The sequence below is a fragment of the Triticum aestivum genome, chromosome 5A (genome assembly GCF_018294505.1).
Source record: "Triticum aestivum cultivar Chinese Spring chromosome 5A, IWGSC CS RefSeq v2.1, whole genome shotgun sequence".
Lineage (NCBI taxonomy): Eukaryota > Viridiplantae > Streptophyta > Magnoliopsida > Poales > Poaceae > Triticum > Triticum aestivum.
Genome location: NC_057806.1, coordinates 63161385 through 63182110, shown reverse-complemented (window position 1 = coordinate 63182110; position 20726 = coordinate 63161385). Strand labels below are relative to the sequence as shown.

Here is a 20726-nt window from a genome sequence, read left to right as displayed (position 1 = left end):
CGGATCCCATCAGAACTCCGAAGGGAAGTCCTTGTGTTGCATTCCCTTTTTAATTATGATTATGCACCTTGTGAGAAAGCGAATGCACGTGCGCGATATATATTAACACTGCTAGCTTATTTTGGACGTTTGCGATATGTTCTACCTCGCAGTTCATTACTCACGCATCTAGGGGTAGTTGGGGTGCGAAAAACGCTTTCTGAAAGGGGTGTAAAATACGTGTTGCTGTGGTATAGAGCGGGGGATGGAAACCGTGGTAAACTCGCCTCCGTAGTTGAGCGAGAGACTAAGTAGTATAGGGCATTATCCATTATTAGGCAACGGTTGTAATGGTAGTAAGAATGTACAACCGTCTTTGTAGCGGACCTGGGAGTGGGAAGCATAAGGGATGAAGCAGGGGGTAACATGCCGGATGCGATCATACCAGCACTAAAGCACCGGATTCCATCAGAACTCTGAAGTTAAGCATGCTTGGGTGAGAGTAGTACTAGGATGGGTGACCTCGTGGGAAATCCTTGTGTTGCATTCCCTTTTTAATTATTTTCTTGTGCCTCATGAGAAACAGAATGCCGTGCACGATATATATTAACCCCGTTATCTGATTTTCGATGTTTGTGATTTTTTTAGCTCGCAGCTCATTACTCATGCGTCTAGGGGAGTTGGGGCGCGAAAAGCACGTTCCGAAAGGGGTGTAAAATACGTGTTGTCGCTGTATAGAGGGAGGGGTGGAAACCGTGGTAAACTCGTCTCCGTAGTTCAGTGAGAGAGTAAGTAGTATAGGGCATTATCCATTATTAGGCAACAATTGTAATGGTAGTAAGAATGTACAGCCATCTTTGTAGCAGACCTGGGACTGGGAAGCATAAGCGATGAAGCCGGGGGTAACATGTCAGATTCGATCATACCATCACTGGAGCACTGGATCCCATCAGAACTCCGAAGTTAGCGTTCTTGGGCGAGAGTAGTACTAGGATGGGTGACCTCCTAGGAAGTCCTCGTGTGTTGCATTCCCTTTTTAATTATTATTTTTCGCCTCATGAGAAACAGAACGCACGTGCGCGATATATATTAACCCCGTTATCTTTATTTTTATTTTTGCGTTATGTTTTAGCTTGCATCTCATTTCTCACGCGTCTAGGGAAGTTGGGGCGCGAAAAGTGTGTTCTAAAAGGGGTGTAAAATACGTGTTGCTGCGGTATAGAGGGAGGGGTGGAAACCATGGTAAACTCGTCTCCGTAGTTCAGTAAGAGAGTAAGTAGTATATGGAATTATCCATTATTAGGCGAAGGTTGTAATAGTAGTAAGAATGTACAGCCGTCTTTGTAGCAGAACTAGGAGTGGGAAGCATAAGCGATGAAGCCGATGGTAACATGTCAGATGCGATCATACCAGTACTGAAGCACTAGATCCCGTCAGAACTGTGAAGATAGCGTTTTGGGCGAGAGTAGTACTAGGACGGGTGACCTCCTAGGAAGTCCTCGTGTGTTGCATTCCCTTTTTAATTATTTTTTTGTGCCTCGTGAGAAACAGAACGCAATTATTTTTTGCGCCTCGTCAGAAATAGAATGCACATGCGTGATATATATTAACCCCGTTATCTTATTTTTGACGTTTGCTATATGTTTTAGCTCGCAGCTCATTACTCACGCATCTAGGGGGGTTGGGGTGCAAAAAGCATGTTCTGAAAGGGGTGTAAAATACGTGTTGCTGCGGTATAGAGGGAGGGGTGGAAACCGTGGTAAACTTGTCTCCGTAGTTGAGCGAGAGAGTAAGTAGTATAGGGCATTATCCATTATTAGGCAACGGTTGTAATGGTAGGGAGAATGTACAGCCATCTTTGTAGCGGACTTGGGAGTGGGAAGCATAAGGGATGAAGCCGGGGGTAATATGTCGGATGCGATCATACTAGCACTAAAGCACCGGATCCCATCAGAACTCCAAAGGCAAGTCCTTGTGTTGCATTCCCTTTTTAATTATGATTATGCACCTCGTGAGAAACCGAACACACGTGCGCGATATATATTAACAGCGTTATCTTATTTTGGACGTTTGCGATATGTTCTACCTCGCAGTTCATTACTCACACATCTAGGGGGAGTTGGGGTGCGAAAAACGCTTTCCGAAAGGGGTGTAAAATATGTGTTGCTATGGCATAGAGCGAGGGATGGAAACCGTGGTAAACTCGCCTCCGTAGTTGAGCGAGAGACTAAGTAGTATAGGGCATTATCCATTATTAGGCAACGGTTGAAATGGTAGTAAGAATGTACAACCGTCTTTGTAGCGGACCTGGGAGTGGGAAGCATAAGGGATGAAGCAGGGGGTAACATGCCGGATGCGATCATACCAGCACTAAAGCACCGGATTCCATCAGAATTCTGAAGTTAAGCATGCTTGGGTGAGAGTAGTACTAGGATGGGTGACCTCGTGGGAAATCCTCGTGTTGCATTCCCTCTTTAATTATTTTCTTGTGCCTCGTGAGAAACAGAACGCCGTGCACGATATATATTAACCCCGTTATCTTATTTTTGATGTTTGCGATTTTTTTAGCTCGCAGCTCATTACTCATGCGTCTAGGGGAGTTGGGGCGCGAAAAGCACGTTCCGAAAGGGGTATAAAATACGTGTTGGCGCTGTATCGAGGGAGGGGTGGAAACCATGGTAAACTCTTCTCCGTAGTTCAGCGAGAGAGTAAGTAGTATAGGGCATTATCCATTATTAGGCAACAGTTGTAATGGTAGTAAGAATGTACAGTCATCTTTGTAGCAGACCTGGGACTGGGAAGCATAAGCGATGAAGCCGGGGGTAACATGTCAGATTTGATCATACCAGCACTGGAGCACCGGATCCCATCAGAACTCCGAAGTTAGTGTTCTTGGGCAAGAGTAGTACTAGGACGGGTGACCTCCTAGGAAGTCCTCGTGTGTTGCATTCCCTTTTTAATTATTATTTTTCGCCTCATGAGAAACAGAACGCACGTGCGCGATATATATTAACCCCGTTATCTTTATTTTTACGTTTGCGTTATGTTTTAGCTCGCATCTCATTTCTCACGCGTCTAGGGGAAGTTGGGGCGCGAAAAGTGTGTTCTAAAAGGGGTGTAAAATACGTGTTGCTGCGGTGTAGAGGGAGGGGTGGAAACCGTGGTAAACTCATCTCCGTAGTTGAGCGAGAGAGTAAGTAGTATATGGAATTATCCATTATTAGGCGAAGGTTGTAATAGTAGTAAGAATGTACAGCCGTCTTTGTAGCAGACATGGGAGTGGGAAGCATACGCGATGAAGCCGGTGGTAACATGTCAGATGCGATCATACCAGTACTGAAGCACTAGATCCCATCAGAACTGTGAAGATAGCGTTTTGGGCGACAGTAGTACTAGGACGGGTGACCTCCTAGGAAGTCCTCGTGTGTTGCATTCCCTTTTTAATTATTTTTTTGTGCCTCGTGAGAAACAGAACACAATTTTTTTTTGCGCCTCGTCAGAAACAGAACGCACGTGTGTGATATATATTAACCCCTTTATCTTATTTTTGACGTTTGTTGTATGTTTTAGCTCGCAGATCATTACTCACGCATCTAGGGGGGTTGGGGTGCAAAAAGCGCGTTCTGAAAGGGGTGTAAAATACGTGTTGCTGCGGTATAGAGGGAGGGGTGGAAAACCTGGTAAACTTGTCTCCGTAGTTGAGCGAGAGAGTAAGTAGTATAGGGCATTATCCATTATTAGGCAACGGTTGTAATGGTAGTAAGAATGTACAACCATCTTTGTAGCGGACCTAGGAGTGGGAAGCATAAGGGATGAAGCCGGGGGTAATATGTCAGATGCGATCATACCAGCACTAAAGCACCGGATCCCATCAGAACTCTGAAGGGAAGTCCTTGTGTTGCATTCCCTTTTTAATTATGATTATGCACCTCGTGAGAAACCGAACGCACGTGCGCGATATATATTAACACCCTTATCTTATTTTGGACCTTTGCGATATGTTCTACCTCGTAGTTCATTACCCACGCATCTAGGGGGAGTTGGGGCGCGAAAAACGCTTTCTGAAAGGGGTGTAAAATATGTGTTGCTGCGGTATAGAGCGAGGGATGGAAACCGTGGTAAACTCGCCTCCGTAGTTGAGCGAGAGACTAAGTAGTATAGGGCATTATCCATTATTAGGCAACGGTTATAATGGTAGTAAGAATGTACAACCGTCTTTGTAGCGGACCTGGGAGTGGGAAGCATAAGGGATGAAGCAGGGGGTAACATGCCGGATGCGATCATACCAGCACTAAAGCACCAGATTCCATCAGAATTCTAAAGTTAAGCATGCTTGGGTGAGATTAGTACTAGGATGGGTGACCTCATGGGAAATCCTCGTGTTGCATTCCCTTTTTAATTATTTTCTTGTGCCTCGTGAGAAACAGAACGCCGTGCACGATATATATTAACCCCGTTATCTTATTTTTGATGTTTGCGATTTTTTTAGCTCGCAGCTCATTACTCATGCGTCTAGGGGAGTTGGGGCGCGGAAAGCACGTTCCGAAAGGGGTGTTAAATACGTGTTGCCGCTGTATAGAGGGAGGGGTGGAAACCATGGTAAACTCGTCTCCGTAGTTCAGCGAGGGAGTAAGTAGTATAGGGCATTATCCATTATTAGGCAACAGTTGTAATGGTAGTTAGAATGTACAGCCATTTTTGTAGCAGACCTAGGAGTGGGAAGCGTACGCGATGAAGATGGGGGTAACATGTCAGATTCGATCATACCAGCACTGGAGCACCGGATCCCATCAGAACTCCGAAGTTAGCATTCTTGGGCGAGAGTAGTACTAGGACGGGTGACCTCCTAGGAAGTCCTCGTGTGTTGCATTCCCTTATTATTATTATTTTTCGCCTCATGAGAAACAGAATGCACATGCGCGATATATATTAACCCCGTTATCTTTATTTTTACTTTTGCGTTATGTTTTAGCTCGCATCTCATTTCTCACGCGTCTAGGGGAAGTTGGGGTGCGAAAAGTGTGTTCTAAAAGGGGTTTAAAATACGTGTTGCTGCGGTATAGAGGTAGGGGTGGAAACCGTGGTAAAGTCGTCTCCGAAGTTGAGCGAGAGAGTAAGTAGTATATGGAATTATCCATTATTAGGCGAAGGTTGTAATAGTAGTAAGAATGTACAGTCGTCTTTGTAGCAGACCTGGGAGTGGGAAGCATAAGCGATGAAGCCAGTGGTAACATGTCAGATGCGATCATACCAGTACTGAAGCACTAGATCCCATGAGAACTGCGAAGATAGCGTTTTGGGCGAGAGTAGTACTAGGACGGGTGACCTCCTAGGAAGTCCTCGTGTGTTGCATTCCCTTTTTAATTATTTTTTTTGCCTCGTGAGAAACAGAACGCAATTATTTTTTGCGCCTCGTCAGACACAGAACGCACGTGCGTGATATATATTAACCCCGTTATCTTATTTTTGACATTTGCTGTATGTTTCAGCTCGTAGCTCATTACTCACACATCTAGGGGGGTTGGGGTGCAAAAAGCGTGTTCTGAAAGGGGTGTAAAATACGTGTTGCTGCGGTATAGAGGGAGGGGTGGAAACCGTGGTAAACTCGTCTCCGTAGTTGAGCGAGAGAGTAAGTAGTATAGGGCATTATCCATTATTAGGCAACGGTTGTAATGGTAGTAAGAATGTACAACCATCTTTGTAGCGGACCTGGGAGTGGGAAGCATAAGGGATGAAGCCGGGGGTAATATGTCGGATGCGATCATGCCAGCACTAAAGCACCGGATCCCATCAGAACGCCGAAGGGAAGTCCTTGTGTTGCATTCCCTTTTTAATTATGATTATGCACCTCGTGAGAAACCGAACGCACGTGCGCGATATATATTAACATTGTTATCTTATTTTGGACGTTTGCGATATGTTCTACCTCGCAGTTCATTACTCACGCATCTAGGGGTAGTTGGGGCGCGAAAAGCGCTTTCTGAAAGGGGTGTAAAATATGTGTTGCTGTGGTATAGAGCGAGGGATGGAAACCGTGGTAAACTCGCCTCCGTAGTTGAGCGAGAGACTAAGTAGTATAGGGCATTATCCATTATTAGGCAACAGTTGTAATGGTAGTAAGAATGTATAACCGTCTTTGTAGCGGACCTGGGAGTGGGAAGCATAAGGGATGAAGCAGGGGGTAACATGCCAGATGCGATCATACCAGCACAAAACCACCGGATTCCATCAGAACTCTGAAGTTAAGCATGCTTGGGTGAGAGTAGTACTAGGATGGGTGACCTCATGGGAAATCCTCGTGTTGCATTCCCTTTTTAATTATTTTATTGTGCCTCATGAGAAACAGAATGCCGTGCACGATATATATTAACCCCGTTATCTTATTTTTGATGTTTGCGATTTTTTTAGCTCGCAGCTCATTACTCATGTGTCTAGGGGAGTTGGGGCGCGAAAAGCACGTTCCGAAAGGGGTGTAAAATACGTGTTGCCGCTGTATAGAGGGAGGGGTGGAAACCGTCGTAAACTCGTCTCCGTAGTTCAGCGAGAGAGTAAGTAGTATAGGGCATTATCCATTATTAGGCAACAGTTGTAATGGTAGTAAGAATGTACAACCATCTTTGTAGCAGACCTGCGAGTGGGAAGCATAAGCGATGAAGCCGGGGGTAACATGTCAGATTCGATCATACCAGCACTGGAGCACGGGATCCCATCAGAACTCCGAAGTTAGCGTTCTTCGGCGAGAGTAGTACTAGGATGAGTGACCTCCTAGGAAGTCCTCGTTTGTTGCATTCCCTTTTTAATTATTATTTTTTGCCTAATGAGAAACAGAACGCACGTGCGCGATATATATTAACCCCGTTATCTTTATTTTTACGTTTGCGTTATGTTTTAGCTCGCATCTCATTTCTCACGCATCTAGGGGAAGTTGGGGCGCGAAAAGTGTGTTCTAAAAGGGGTGTAAACCGTGGTAAACTCATCTCCGTAGTTGAGCGAGAGAGTAAGTAGTATATGGAATTATCCATTATTAGGCGAAGGTTGTAATAGTAGTAAGAATGTACATCCATCTTTGTAGCAGACCTGGGAGTGGGAAGCATAAGCGATGAAGCTGGTGGTAACATGTCAGATGCGATCATACCAGTACTGAAGCACTTGATCCCATCAGAACTGCGAAGATAGCGTTTTGGGCGAGAGTAGTACTAGGACGGGTGACCTCCTAGGAATTCCTCGTGTGTTGCATTCCCTTTTTAATTATTTTTTTGTGCCTCGTGAGGAACATAACGCAAGTATTTTTTGCGCCTCGTCAGAAACAGAATGCACGTGCGTGGTATATATTAACCCCGTTATCTTATTTTTGACGTTTGCTATATGTTTTAGCTCACAGCTCATTACTCACGCATCTAGGGGGGTTGGGGGTGCAAAAAGTGCATTCTGAAAGGGGTGTAAAATACGTGTTGCTGTGGTATAGAGGGAGGGGTGGAAACTGTGGTAAACTTGTCTCCGTAGTTGAGCGAGAGAGTAAGTAGTATAGGGCATTATCCATTATTAGGCAACGATTGTAATGGTAGTAAGAATGTACATCTATTTTTGTAGCGGACCTGGGAGTGGGAAGCATAAGGGATGAAGCCGGGGGTAATATGTTGGATGCAATCATACCAGCACTAAAGCACCGGATCCCATCAGAACTCCGAAGGGAAGTCCTTGTGTTGCATTCCCTTTTTAATTATGATTATGGACCTCGTGAGAAACCGAACGCATGTGCGCGATATATATTAACACCGTTATCTTACTTTGGACGTTTGCGATATGTTCTACCTCGCAGTTCATTGCTCACGCATCTAGGGGGAGTTGGGGCGCGAAAAATGCTTTCTGAAAGGTGTGTAAAATATGTGTTGCTGCGGTATATAGCAAGGGATGGAAACCGTGGTAAACTCGCCTCGTAGTTGAGCGAGAGACTAAGTAGTATAGGGCATTATCCATTATTAGGCAACGGTTGTAATGGTATTAAGAATGTACAACCGTCTTTGTAGCGGACCTGGGAGTGGGAAGCATAAGGGATGAAGCAGGAGGTAACATGCCGGATGCGATCATACCAGCACTAAAGCACCGGATTCCATCAGAACTCTGAAGTTAAGCATGCTTGGGTGAGAGTAGTACTAGGATGGGTGACCTCGTGGGAAATCCTCGTGTTGCATTCCCTTTTTAATTATTTTCTTGTGCCACGTGAGAAACAGAACGCCGTGCACGATATATATTAACCCTGTTATCTTATTTTTGATGTTTGCGATTTTTTTAGCTCGCAGCTCATTACTCATGCGTCTAGGGGAGTTGGGGCGCGAAAAGCATGTTCCGAAAGGGGTGTAAAATACATGTTGCCGCTGTAAAGAGGGAGGGGTGGAAACCATGGTAAACTCGTCTCCGTCGTTCAGCAAGAGAGTAAGTAGTATAGGGCATTATCCATTATTAGGCAACAGTTTTAATGTTATTAAGAATGTACAACCGTCTTTGTAGAGGACCTGGGAGTGGGAAGCATAAGGGATGAAGCCGGGGGTAACATGTTGTGTACGATCATACCAACTCTAAAGCATCGGATCCCATCAGAACTCTGAAGTTAACCGTGCTTGGATGAGACTAGTACTAGGATGGGTGACCTCCTGGGAAGTCCTCGTGTTGCATTCCGTTTTTAATTTATTTCTTGTGCCTCGTGAGAAACAGAACACACATGCACGATATATATTAACCCCGTTATCTTATTTTTGACATTTGCGATATGTTTTAGCTCGCAGCTCATTACTCACACGTTGGGGCGCGAAAAGCATATTCTGAAAGGGGTGTAAAATAAGTGTTGCTGCGGTATAGAGGGAGGGGTGGAAACCGTGGTAAACTCATCTCCATAGTTGAGTGAGAGAGTAAGTAGTATAGGGCATTATCCATTATTAAGAAACGGTTCTAATAGTAGTAAGAATGTACAACCCTCTTTGTAGAAGACCTGGGAGTGGGAAGCATAAGCGATGAAGCCGGGGGTAACATGTCAGATGCGATCATACCAGCACTGAAGCACTGGATCCCATCGGAACTCCGAAGTTAGCATTCTCAGGTGAGAGTAGTACTAGGACGGGCGACCTCCTAGGAAGTCCACGTGTGTTGCATTCCCTTTTTAATTATTATTTTTCACCTCATGAGAAACAGAACGCACATGCGTGATATATATTAACCCCGTTATCTTTTTTTTTACGTTTGCGTTATGTTTTAGCTCGCATCTCATTACTCACGCGTCTAGGGGAAGTTGGGGGCATGAAAAGTGCGTTCTGAAAGGGGTGTAAAATACGTGTTGCTGTAGTATAGAGGGAGGGATGGAAACCGTGGTAAAGTCGTCTCCGTAGTTGAGCGAGAGAGTATGCAGTATATGGAATTATCCATTATTAGGCGAAGGTTGTAATGGTAGTAAGAATGTACAGTCGTCTTTGTAGGGGACCTTGGAGTGGGAAGCATAAGGGATGAAGCCGGGGGTAACATGTCGGATCCCATCAGAACTAAAGCACCGGATCCCATCAGAACTCCGAAGTTAAGCTTGCTTGGGCGAGAGTAGTACTAGGATTGGTGACCTCCTGAGAAGTCCTCGTGTTGCATTCCCTTTTTAATTATTATTTTTGCGCCTCGTGAGAAATAAAACGTAATTATTTTTTTGCGCGTCGTGAGAAACAGAACACACGTGCGCGATATATATTAACCCCGTTATCTTATTTTTGACATTTGCGATATGTTTTAGCTCACAGCTCATTACTCACGCATCTAGGGGGAGTTGGGGTGCGAAAAGCATGTTCTGGAAGGGGTGTAAAATACGTGTTGCTGCGGTATAGAGGGAGGGGTGGAAACCGTGGTAAACTTGTCTCCGTAGTTGAGCGAGAGAGTAAGTAGTATAGGGCATTATCCATTATTAGGCAACGGTTGTAATGGTAGTAAGAATGTACAGCCATCTTTGTAGTGGACCTGGGAGTGATAAGCATAAGCGATGAAGCTAGAGGTAATAGGTCGAATGCGATCATACCAGCACTAAAGCACCGGATCCCATCAGCGAAGGGAAGTCCTTGTGTTGCATTTCCTTTTTAATTATTATTATGCGCCTCGGGAGAAACAAAACATATGTGCACGATATATATTAACACCGTTATCTTATTTTGGGCATTTGCGATATGTTTTAGCTCGTAGTTCATTACTCACGCATCTAGGGGAGTTGGGGCACGAAAAGCACTTTCTGAAAGGGGTGTAAAATATGTGTTGCTGCGGTATAGAGGGAGGGATGGAAACTGTGGTAAACTCGCCTCCGTAGTTGACCGAGAGAGTAAGTAGTATAGGGCATTATCCATTATTAGGCAACGGTAGTAATGGTAGTAAGAATGTACAACCGTCTTTGTAGCAGACCTGGGAGTGGGAAGCATAAGGGATGAAGCAGGGGGTAACATGCCAGATCCGATCATACCAGCACTAAAGCACCGGATCCCATCAGAACTCTGAAGTTAAGCATGCTTGGTTGAGAGTAGTAATAGGATGGGTGACCTCCTGGGAAATCCTCGTGTTTGGGCAAGAGTAGGGTTAGGGACTAGGAAAGGGGGAAACCCACTCCAACTAGGAGTAGGATTGCCCCCCTTTTCCTTCTCTTCTTCCTCTCCTTTCTTCTTCTCCTACTAGGACTAGGAAAGGGGGAAACCCACTCCTACTAGGAGTAGGATTGCCCCCCTTGGGCGCGCCCCTTGTGGTCGGCCCTCCTCCTCCTCCCCTCCTTTTTATACGGGGGAGGGGGCACCCCATAGACACACAAGTTGATCTTTAGCCGTTTGCGGTGCCCCCTCCATAGTTTTTCACCTCGGTCATATTGTCGTAGTGCTTAGGCGAAGTCCTGCGTCGGTAACTTCATCATCACTGTCAACACACCGTCGTGCTAACTTAACTCACCCTCGGCCTCAGCTGGATCAAGAGTACGATGGACATCACCGAGCTAAATGTGTGCAGATCAATCGCGTTACTAAACGCTTCCGCTTTCGCCTATGAGGGTATGTAGATACACTCTCCCCTCTCGTTGCTATGCATCTCCTAGATAGATCGTGCGTGATCGTTGGATTTTTTTTAAATACCGTGTTCCCTAATAGTGGTATCCGAGATAGGTCTATGTGTACATGTTATATGCATGAGTAGAACACAAAGAGTTGTGGGCAATAATAGTCATACTGCTTACCATCATGTCATACTTTGATTCAATTGTATTATTGGATGAAGCGGCCCAGACTGACATTACATGACCGTGTTCGTTAGACTAGTTCTACCGATGTGCTTCGCACACAAGTGGCTAGTGGGTGTCTATTTCTCCAGCTTTAGTTAAATCGAGTGTGACTATGCCCGGTCCTTGTTGAAGGTTAAAAGAGCACACTTGACGAAAAATCGTTGTGATTTTTGATGCATAGGTAAGAACGGTTCTTGTTAAGCCTGTAGCAGCCATGTAAAACTTGCAACAACAAAGTAGAGGACGTCTAACTTGTTTTTGAAGGGCATGTTGTAATGTGATATGGTCAAGACGTGATTATATAAATTGTTGTATGAGATGATCATGTTTTGTAACAAAGTTATCAGCAACTGGCAGGAGCCATATGGTTGTCGCTTTATTGTATGAAATGCAATCACCATGTAATTGCTTTACTTTATCACTAAGCGGTAGCTATAGTCGTGGAAGCAATAGTTGGCGAGACAACAACGATGCTACGATGGAGATCAAGGTGTCAAGCCGGTGACGATGGTGATCATGATGGTGCTTTGGAGATGGAGATGAAAGGCACAAGATGATGATGGCCATATCATATCACTTATATTGATTGCATGTGATGGCTATCTTTTATGCATATTATTTTGCTTAGTACGACGGTAGCATTACAAGATGATCTCTCACTAAATTTCAAGGTATAAGTGTTCTCCCTAAGTATGCACCATTGCTACAGTTCGTCGTGCCGAGACACCACGTGATGATCGGGTGTGATAAGCTCTACGTTCACATACAACGGGTGCAAGCCAGTTTTGCACAAGCAGAATACTTGGGTTAAACTTGATGAGCCTAGCATATGCAGATATGGCCTCGGAACACTGAGACCGAAAGGTCGAGCGTGAATCATATAGTAGATATGATCAAAATAGTGATGCTCACCATTGAAAACTTCTCCATCTCACGTGATGATCGGACATGGTTCAGTTGATATGGATCACATGATCATTTAGATGACTAGAGGGATGTCTATCTAAGTGGGAGTTCTTAAGTAATATGGTTAATTGAACTTTAATTTATCATGAACTTAGTGCCTGATATTATTTGCATATCTATGTGATACATCTCCAATGTATCTATAATTTTTGATTGCTCAATGCTATATTATCTACTATGTTAGACATTATTGGGCTTTATTTTCCACATTTATATTATTTTCGGGACTAACCTATTAACCGGAGGCCCAGCCCAGAATTGTTGTTTTTTGCCTGTTTTAGGGTTTCGAAGAAAAGGAATATCAAACGGAGTCCAAATGGAATGAAACCTTCGGAAACGTGATTTTCTCGTCAGATAAGATCCAGGAGACTTGGACCCTCCGACAAGAAAGCCACAAGGTGGTCACGAGGGTAGGGGAATCGCCCCCCTAGGGCGTGCCCCCCTGCCTCGTGGGCCCCTCGAAGCTCCACTGATGTACTTCTTCCTCCTATATATATCCACGTACCCCCAAACGATCGGGGACGGAGCCAAAAACCTAATTCCACCGCCGCAACTTTCTGTATCCACGAGATCCCATCTTGGGGCCTGTTCCGGAGCTCCGCCGGAGGGGGCATCGATCACGAAGGGCTTCTACATCATCATCCAAGCCCCTCGGATGAAGTGTGAGTAGTTTACTTCAGACCTACAGGTCCATATTTAGTAGCTAGATGGCTTCTTCTCTCTTTTTGGATCTCAATACAATGTTCTCCCTCTCTCTTGTGGAGATCTATTCCCTGTAATCTTCTTTTTGCGGTGTGTTTGTTGAGACTGATGAATTGTGGGTTTATGATCCAGTCTATCTATGAATAATATTTGAATCTTCTCTGAATTATTTTATGTATGATTGGTTATCTTTGCAAGTCTCTTTGAATTATCAGTTTGGTTTGGCCTACTAGATTGGTTGTTCTTGCCACGGGAGAAGTGCTTAGCTTTGGGTTCAATCTTGCAGTGTCCTTTCCCAGTGACAGAAGGGGCAGCAAGGCACATATTGTATTGTTTCCATCGAGGATAACAAGATGGGGTTTTTATCATATTGCATGAAATTATCCCTCTACATCATGTCATCTTGCTTAAGGCGTTACTCTATTTTTAACTTAATACTCTAGATGCATGCTGGATAGCGGTCGATAAGTGGAGTAATAGTAGTAGATGCAGAATCGTTTCGGTCTACTTGTCTCGGACGTGATGCCTATATACATGATCATACCTAGATATTCTCATAACTATGCTCAATTCTGTCAATTTCTCAACAGTAATTTGTTCACCCATCGTAGAATACTTATGCTCTTGAGAGAAGCCACTAGTGAAACCTATGGCCCCCGGGTCTCTTTCTCATCATATCAATCTCCATTACTTTATTATTGCTTTGCTTTTACTTTATTTACTTTGCATCTTTATACCAAAAATACCAAAAATATTATTTATCATCTCTATCAGATCTCACTTTCGTAAGTGACCGTGAAGGGATTGACAACCCGTAAGCACGTTGGTTGCGTTGGGCTATTGTTTTTGTGTAGGTACGAGGGACTCGAGCGTAACCTCCCACTGGATTGATACCTTGGTTCTCAAAAACTGAGGGAAATACTTACGCTACTTTGCTGCATCATCGCTTCCTCTTCGGGGAAATCCAACGCAGTGCTCAAGAGGTAGCAAGAAGAATTTCTGGTGCCATTGCTAGGGAGTCTGCGCAAAAGTCAACATACCAGGTACCCATCACAATCCCTATCTCCTGCATTACATTATTTGTCATTTGCCTCTCGTTTTCCACTCCCCCCCAATTCACCCTTGCCATTTTATTCGCCCTCTCTCTCTATCCTCCCTCTCTTTCTTCGTTTGCCTCTTTTGGCGTTTGCTTTTTATTTGCTCGTGTGTTAGTTTGCTTGTTTGTCGCGATGGCTCAAGATAATACTAAATTGTGTGACTTCACCAATACCAATAATAATGATTTCCTTAGCACTCTGATTGCTCCTCTTACCAGTGCTGAATCCTATGAAATTAATACTGCTTTGTTGAATCTTGTCATGAAAGATCCGTTCTCTGGCCTTCCTAGTGAAGATGCCGCTACCCATCTTAATAGCTTCGTTGATTTGTGTGACATGCAAAAGAAGAAATATGTCGATAATGATATTGTTAAATTGAAGCTATTTCCTTTTTCGCTTAGAGATCGTGCTAAAGCTTGGTTTTCGTCTTTGCCTAAAAATAGTATTGATTCATGTAACAAGTGCAAAGATGCTTTTATCTCTAAGTATTTTCCTCCCTCTAAGATCATCTCTCTTAGAAACAATATTATGAATTTTGAACAACTTGATCATGAACATGTTGCACAAGCTTGGGAGGGAATGAAATTAATGATACGTAATTGCCCTACTCATGGTTTAAATTTGTGGATGATTGTTCAGAATTTTTTTGCCGGATTGAATTTTGCTTCTAGAAATCTTTTAGATTCGGCTGCGGGAGGCACTTTTATGGAAATCACTTTAGGAGAAGCTACTAAACTCCTAGATAATATTATGGTTAATTATTCTCAATGGCATACTGAAAGAACTACTAAAAAGGTGCATGTGATAGAAGAAATTAATGTTTTGAGTGGAAAGATGGATGAACTTATGAAATTATTTGCTAATAAGAGTGTTTCTTGTGATCCTAATGATGTGCCCTTGTCTACTTTGATTGAGAATAATAATGAATCTATGGATGTGAATTTTTTTGGTAGGAACAATTTTGGTAACAACATGTATAGAGGAAATTTCAATCCTAGGCCTTATCCTAGTAATCCCTCTAATAATTATGGTAATTCCTACAACAATTCTTATGGAAATTATAATAAGATGCCCTCTGATTTTGAATCTAATATTAAAGAATTTATTTCTTCGCAAAAGAATTTTAAGGCTATGATTGAAGAAAAATTGCTTAAGATTGATGATTTGGCTAGGAACGTTGATAGAATTGCTCTTGATGTTGATTCTTTAAAACTTAGATCTATTCCACCTAAGGATGATATCAATGAATCTCTCAAATCCATGAGAATTTCCATTGACGAGTGCAAAGAAAGAACCGCTAGGATGCGTGCTAAGAAAGATGCCTTTATAAAAGCGTGTTCTTCTAGTTCCTATGAAAATAATGATGAAGATCTAAAAGTTATTGATGTGTCCCCTATTAAATCTTTTTTTTGCAATAAGAATCTTGATAATGATGGGACTGAATATGATCCACCTTTACCTAGAAGGCGTTCTAAGAATTCGGAATTTGTTGATCTTGATGCTAAATTTGATAAAAGTGGGATTGAAGAAGTTAAAACCCTAGATGTTGCTAAACCCACTACTATGAAAATTGCTCTTTAATTTATAGTATTTCCTTGTTGCAATCCGTGCTAAAATCTCCTCATGCTTATAGTCAAAATAAAGCGTTTACTAAACATATCGTTGATGCCTTGATGCAATCTTATGAAGAAAAACTTGAATTGGAAGTTTCTATCCCTAGAAAAATTTATGATGAGTGGGAACCAACTATTAAAATCAAGATTACAAATTATGAGTTTTATGCTTTGTGTGATTTGGGTGCTAATGTCTCTACTATTCCCAAAACTTTGTGTGATTTACTAGATTTCCATGATTTTGATGATTGCTCTCTAAACTTGCATGTTGCGGATTCCACTATTGAGAAACCTATGGGAAGAATTAATGATGTTCTTATTGTTGCAAATAGGAATTATGTGCCCTTAGATTTTATCATTCTTGATATAGATTGCAATCCTTCTTGCCCTATTATTCTTGGTAGACCTTTCCTTAGAACGGTTGGCGCAATTATTGATATGAAGGAAGGGAATATTAGATTTCAATTTCCATTAAAAAAGGGCATGGAACACTTCCCTAGAAAGAAAATAAAATTACCATATGAATCTATCATGAGATCCACTTATGGATTGCCTACCAAAGATGGGAATACCTAGATCTATTCTTGCTTGTTATGCCTAGCTAGGGGCGTTAAACGATAACGCTTGTTGGGAGGCAACCCAATTTTATTTTTATTCCTTGATTTTTGCTCCTGTTTAGTAATAAATAAATTATTTAGCCTGTAATTTTGTTGTGTTTTTTGTGTTTAATTAGTGTTTGTGTCAAGTAGAACCGTTGGGATGACTTGGGGAAAGTCTTGTTGAACTTGTTGTAAAAAACAGAAACTTTAGCACTCACGAGAACTGCTGTCATTTTTATTTGGAAAGTGATATTTAGTTAATTCTTTTTGCAGATTATTAACAGATAAATTCCTCACGTCCAGAAAGTTATTTTAGAATTTTTGGGGTTCCAGATCTTGCGCTAGCTACAGATTACTACAGACTGTTCTGTTTTTGACAGATTCTGTTTTTCGTGTGTTGTTTGCTTATTTTGATGAATCTATGGCTAGTAAAATAGTTTATAATCCATAGAGAAGTTGGAATACAGTAGGTTATAACACCAATATAAATAAATAATGAGTTCATTACAGTACCTTGAAGTGGTCTTTTGTTTTCTTTCGCTAACGGAGCTCACGAGTTTTCTACTTTAAGTTTTGTGTTGTGAAGTTTTCAAGTTTTGGGTAAAGATTTGATGGATTATGGAACAAGGAGTGGCAAGAGCCTAAGCTTGGGGATGCCCATGGCACCCCAAGATAATCTAAGGACACCTAAAAGTCAAAGCTTGGGGATGCCCCGGAAGGCATCCCCTCTTTCGTCTACTTCTATCGGTAACTTTACTTGGAGCTATATTTTTATTCACCACATGATATGTGTTTTGCTTGGAGCGTCTTGTATGATTTGAGTCTTTGCTTGTTAGTTTACCACAATCATCCTTGCTGTACACACCTTTTGAGAGAGCCATACATGATTTGGAATTTGATAGAATACTCTATGTGCTTCACTTATATCTTTTGAGCTTATATAGTTTTGCTCTAGTGCTTCACTTATATCTTTTAGAGCACGGTGGTGGATTTGTTTTATAGAAACTATTGATCTCTCATGCTTCACTTAGATTATTTTGAGAGTCTTAATAGCATGGTAATTGCTTAAATCTAATATGCTTGGTATTCAAGATTTGTAAAACTTTCTTTTGAGTGCATTGAATACTAAGAAAATTGATGCTTGATAATTGTTTTGAGATATGAGGATGGTGATATTAGAGTCATGCTAGTTGAGTAGTTGTGAATTTGAGAAATTCTTGTGTTAAAGTTTGTGATTCCCGTAGCATGCACGTATGGTGAACCGTTATGTGATGAAGTCGGAGCATGATTTATTTATTGATTGTCCTCCTTATGAGTGGCGGTCGGGGACGAGCGATGGTCTTTTCCTACCAATCTATCCCCTAGGAGCATGCGCGTAATACTTTGCTTTGATAACTTCTAGATTTTTGCAATAAGTATATGAGTTCTTTATGACTAATGTTGAGTCCATGGATTATACGCACTTCCTTCCTTCCACCATTGCTAGCCTCTCTAATACCGCGCACCTTTCGCCGGTATCATACACCCACCACATAAACCTCCTTATATCTTCCTCAAAACAGCCACCATACCTACCTATTATGGCATTTCCATAGCCATTCCGAGATATATCGCCATGCAACTTTCCATCATTCCATTCATCATGACACATTCATCTTTATCATATTGCTTAGCATGATCATGTAGTTGACATAGTATTTGTGGCAAAGCCACCATTCATAATTCTTTCATACATGTCACTCTTGGTTCATTGCATATCCCGGTACACCACCGGAGGCATTCACATAGAGTCATCTTTGTTCTAGTATCGAGTTGTAATCATTGAGTTGTAACTAAATAGAAGTGTGATGATCATCATTATTAGATCATTGTCCCAAGTGAGGTTTATAAAAAAAGAAAGGCCATAAAAAAGAGAAGGCCCAAAAAAAGGCCATAAAAAAGAGAAGGCCCAAAAAAATGAGAGAAAAAGAGAGAAGGGACAATGTTACTATCCTTTTACCACACTTGTGCTTCAAAATAGCACCATGATCTTCATAGTAGAGAGTCTCTCATGTTATCACTTTCATGTACTAGTGGGAATTTTTCATTATTGAACTTGGCTTGTATATTCCAACAATGGGCCTCCTCAAGTGCCCTAGGTCTTCATGAGCAAGCAAGTTGGATGCACACCCACTAGTTTCTTTTGTTGAGATTTCATACATTTATAGCTCTAGTGCATCCGTTGCATGGCAATCCCTACTCCTTGCATTAACATCAATCGGTGGGCATCTCCATAGCCCATTGATTAGCCTCGTTGATGTGAGACTTTCTCCTTTTTTGTCTTCTCCACATAACCCCCTCATTATATTCTATTCCAACCATAGTGCTATGTCCATGGCTCGCGCTCATATATTGCGTCAAAATTTATAGGTTTGAGATTACTAAAGTATTTAACAATTGCATGGCTTGTCATCGGGGTTGTGCATGATGATAGCATTCTTGTGTGATGAAAATGAGACATGACTAAACTATATGATTTTGTAGGGATGAACTTTCTTTGGCCATGTTTTTTTGAGAAGACATAATTGCTTAGTTAGTATGCTTGAAGTATTATCATTTTAATGCCAATATGAACTTTTGTCTTGAATCTTTTGGATCTGAATATTCATACCGCAATCAAGAAGAGTTACATTAAAAATATGCCAAGTAGCACTCCGCATAAAAAAATCTGTTTTTATCATTTACCTACTCGAGGACGAGTAGGAATTAAGCTTGGGGATGCTTGATACGTCGCCAACGTATCTATAATTTTTGATTGCTCCATGCTATATTATCTACTGTTTTAGACATTATTGGGCTTTATTTTCGACTTTTATATTAATTTTGGGACTAACCTATTAACCGGAGGCCCAGCCCAGAATTGCTGTTTTTTTGCCTGTTTTAGGGCTTCGAAGAAAAGGAATATCAAACGGAGTCCAAACGGAATGAAACCATCAGAAACATGATTTTCTGATCAGATAAGATCCAGGAGACTTGAACCCTCCGTCAAGAAAGCCACGAGGTGGTCACGAGGGTAGGGGGCGCCCCCCTAGGGCGCGCCCCCTGCCTCGTGGGCCCCTCAAAGCTCCACCGACGTACTTCTTCCTCCTATATATATCCACGTACCCCCAAACGATCGGGGACGGAGCCAAAAACCTAATTCCATCGCCGCAACTTTCTGTATCCACGAGATCCCATCTTGGGGCCTGTTCCGGAGCTCCGCCAGAGGGGGCATCGATCACGGAGGGCTTCTACATCATCATCCAAGCCCCTCCGATGAAGTGTGAGTAGTTTACTTCAGACCTACGGGTCCATAGTTAGTAGCTAGATGGCTTTTTCTCTCTTTTTGGATCTCAATACAATGTTCTCCCCCTCTCTTGTGGAGATCTATTCGATGTAATCTTCTTTTTGCGGTGTGTTTGTTGAGACGGATGAATTGTGGGTTTACGATCCAGTCTATCTATGAATAATATTTGAATCTTCTCTGAATTCTTTTATGTATGATTGGTTATCTTTGCAAGTCTCTTCGAATTATCAGTTTGGTTTGGCCTACTAGATTGGTTGTTCTTGCCATGGGAGAAGTGCTTAGCTTTGGGTTCAATCTTGCGGTGTCCTTTCCCAGTGACAGAAGGGGCAGCAAGGCACGTATTGTATTGTTGCCATCGAGGATAACAATATGGGGTTTTTATCATATTGCATGAAATTATCCCTCTACATCATGTTATCTTGCTTAAGGCATTACTCTGTTTTTAACTTAATACTCTAGATGCATGCTGGATAGCGGTCGATGAGTGGAGTAATAGTAGTAGATGCAAAATTGTTTTGGTCTACTTGTCTCGGATGTGATGCCTATATACATGATCATACCTAGATATTCTCATAACTATGCTCAATTCTGTCAATTGCTCAACAGTAATTTGTTCACCCACCGTAGAATACTTATGCTCTTGAGAGAAGCCACTAGTGAAACCTATGGCGCCCGGGTCTCTTTCTCATCATATCAATCTCCATTACTTTATTATTGCTTTGCTTTTATTTTGCTTTTACTTTATTTACTTTGCATCTTTATACCAAAAATACCAAAAATATTATTTATCATCTCTATCAGATCTGACTTTCGTAAGTGACCATGAAGGGATTGACAACCCCTAAGCGCGTTGGTTGCGTTGAGCTATTGTTTTTGTGTAGGTACGAGGGACTCGAGCGTAGCCTCCTACTGGATTGATACCTTGGTTCTCAAAAACTGAGGGAAATACTTACGTTACTTTGCTGCATCATCCCTTCCTCCTCGGGGAAATCCAACGTAGTGCTCAAGAGGTAGCACTATGTTGCAGATCAATTTCTCACGTAGCTTCCCCGTTTTATTTATGATATGTTCCTAGAGAAAACTATGTTAAAAGATGTTAGTAGCAATGGTGCAGACTAGCTCCGTGATCTGAGGATTATCCTCATTGCGGCATAGAAGAATCATGTCCTT

The 20726-nt window shown here is 42.2% G+C and overlaps 5 non-coding genes and 12 pseudogenes across 5 annotated transcripts; all 17 read left to right on the top strand.

The window, feature by feature from the left end:
• The first annotated feature begins 410 nt into the window (after nucleotides 1-410).
• On the top strand, nucleotides 411-529 carry LOC123108844 (5S ribosomal RNA). Its single transcript, XR_006452180.1, has one exon. It is a non-coding gene; the product is annotated as a 5S ribosomal RNA (ribosomal RNA).
• Nucleotides 530-891: 362 nt separating this feature from the next.
• LOC123109055 (uncharacterized) lies at nucleotides 892-1011 on the top strand (annotated as a pseudogene).
• Nucleotides 1012-1375: 364 nt separating this feature from the next.
• LOC123109075 (uncharacterized) lies at nucleotides 1376-1494 on the top strand (annotated as a pseudogene).
• Nucleotides 1495-2330: 836 nt separating this feature from the next.
• Nucleotides 2331-2449, top strand: LOC123108885 (5S ribosomal RNA). Its single transcript, XR_006452227.1, has one exon. It is a non-coding gene; the product is annotated as a 5S ribosomal RNA (ribosomal RNA).
• A 362-nt stretch (nucleotides 2450-2811) lies between these two features.
• On the top strand, nucleotides 2812-2931 carry LOC123109058 (uncharacterized; annotated as a pseudogene).
• A 365-nt stretch (nucleotides 2932-3296) lies between these two features.
• On the top strand, nucleotides 3297-3415 carry LOC123109085 (uncharacterized; annotated as a pseudogene).
• Nucleotides 3416-4251: 836 nt separating this feature from the next.
• On the top strand, nucleotides 4252-4370 carry LOC123108931 (5S ribosomal RNA). The gene has a single exon (XR_006452275.1). It is a non-coding gene; the product is annotated as a 5S ribosomal RNA (ribosomal RNA).
• Nucleotides 4371-4732: 362 nt separating this feature from the next.
• LOC123109051 (uncharacterized) lies at nucleotides 4733-4852 on the top strand (annotated as a pseudogene).
• Nucleotides 4853-5216: 364 nt separating this feature from the next.
• Nucleotides 5217-5335, top strand: LOC123109081 (uncharacterized; annotated as a pseudogene).
• Nucleotides 5336-6170: 835 nt separating this feature from the next.
• LOC123108945 (5S ribosomal RNA) lies at nucleotides 6171-6289 on the top strand. Its single transcript, XR_006452289.1, has one exon. It is a non-coding gene; the product is annotated as a 5S ribosomal RNA (ribosomal RNA).
• A 362-nt stretch (nucleotides 6290-6651) lies between these two features.
• Nucleotides 6652-6771, top strand: LOC123109070 (uncharacterized; annotated as a pseudogene).
• A 329-nt stretch (nucleotides 6772-7100) lies between these two features.
• On the top strand, nucleotides 7101-7219 carry LOC123109077 (uncharacterized; annotated as a pseudogene).
• Nucleotides 7220-8055: 836 nt separating this feature from the next.
• On the top strand, nucleotides 8056-8174 carry LOC123108799 (5S ribosomal RNA). Its single transcript, XR_006452127.1, has one exon. It is a non-coding gene; the product is annotated as a 5S ribosomal RNA (ribosomal RNA).
• A 362-nt stretch (nucleotides 8175-8536) lies between these two features.
• LOC123109035 (uncharacterized) lies at nucleotides 8537-8655 on the top strand (annotated as a pseudogene).
• A 354-nt stretch (nucleotides 8656-9009) lies between these two features.
• On the top strand, nucleotides 9010-9129 carry LOC123109063 (uncharacterized; annotated as a pseudogene).
• A 359-nt stretch (nucleotides 9130-9488) lies between these two features.
• LOC123109054 (uncharacterized) lies at nucleotides 9489-9609 on the top strand (annotated as a pseudogene).
• An 833-nt stretch (nucleotides 9610-10442) lies between these two features.
• Nucleotides 10443-10561, top strand: LOC123109048 (uncharacterized; annotated as a pseudogene).
• The last annotated feature ends 10165 nt before the right edge of the window (nucleotides 10562-20726 follow it).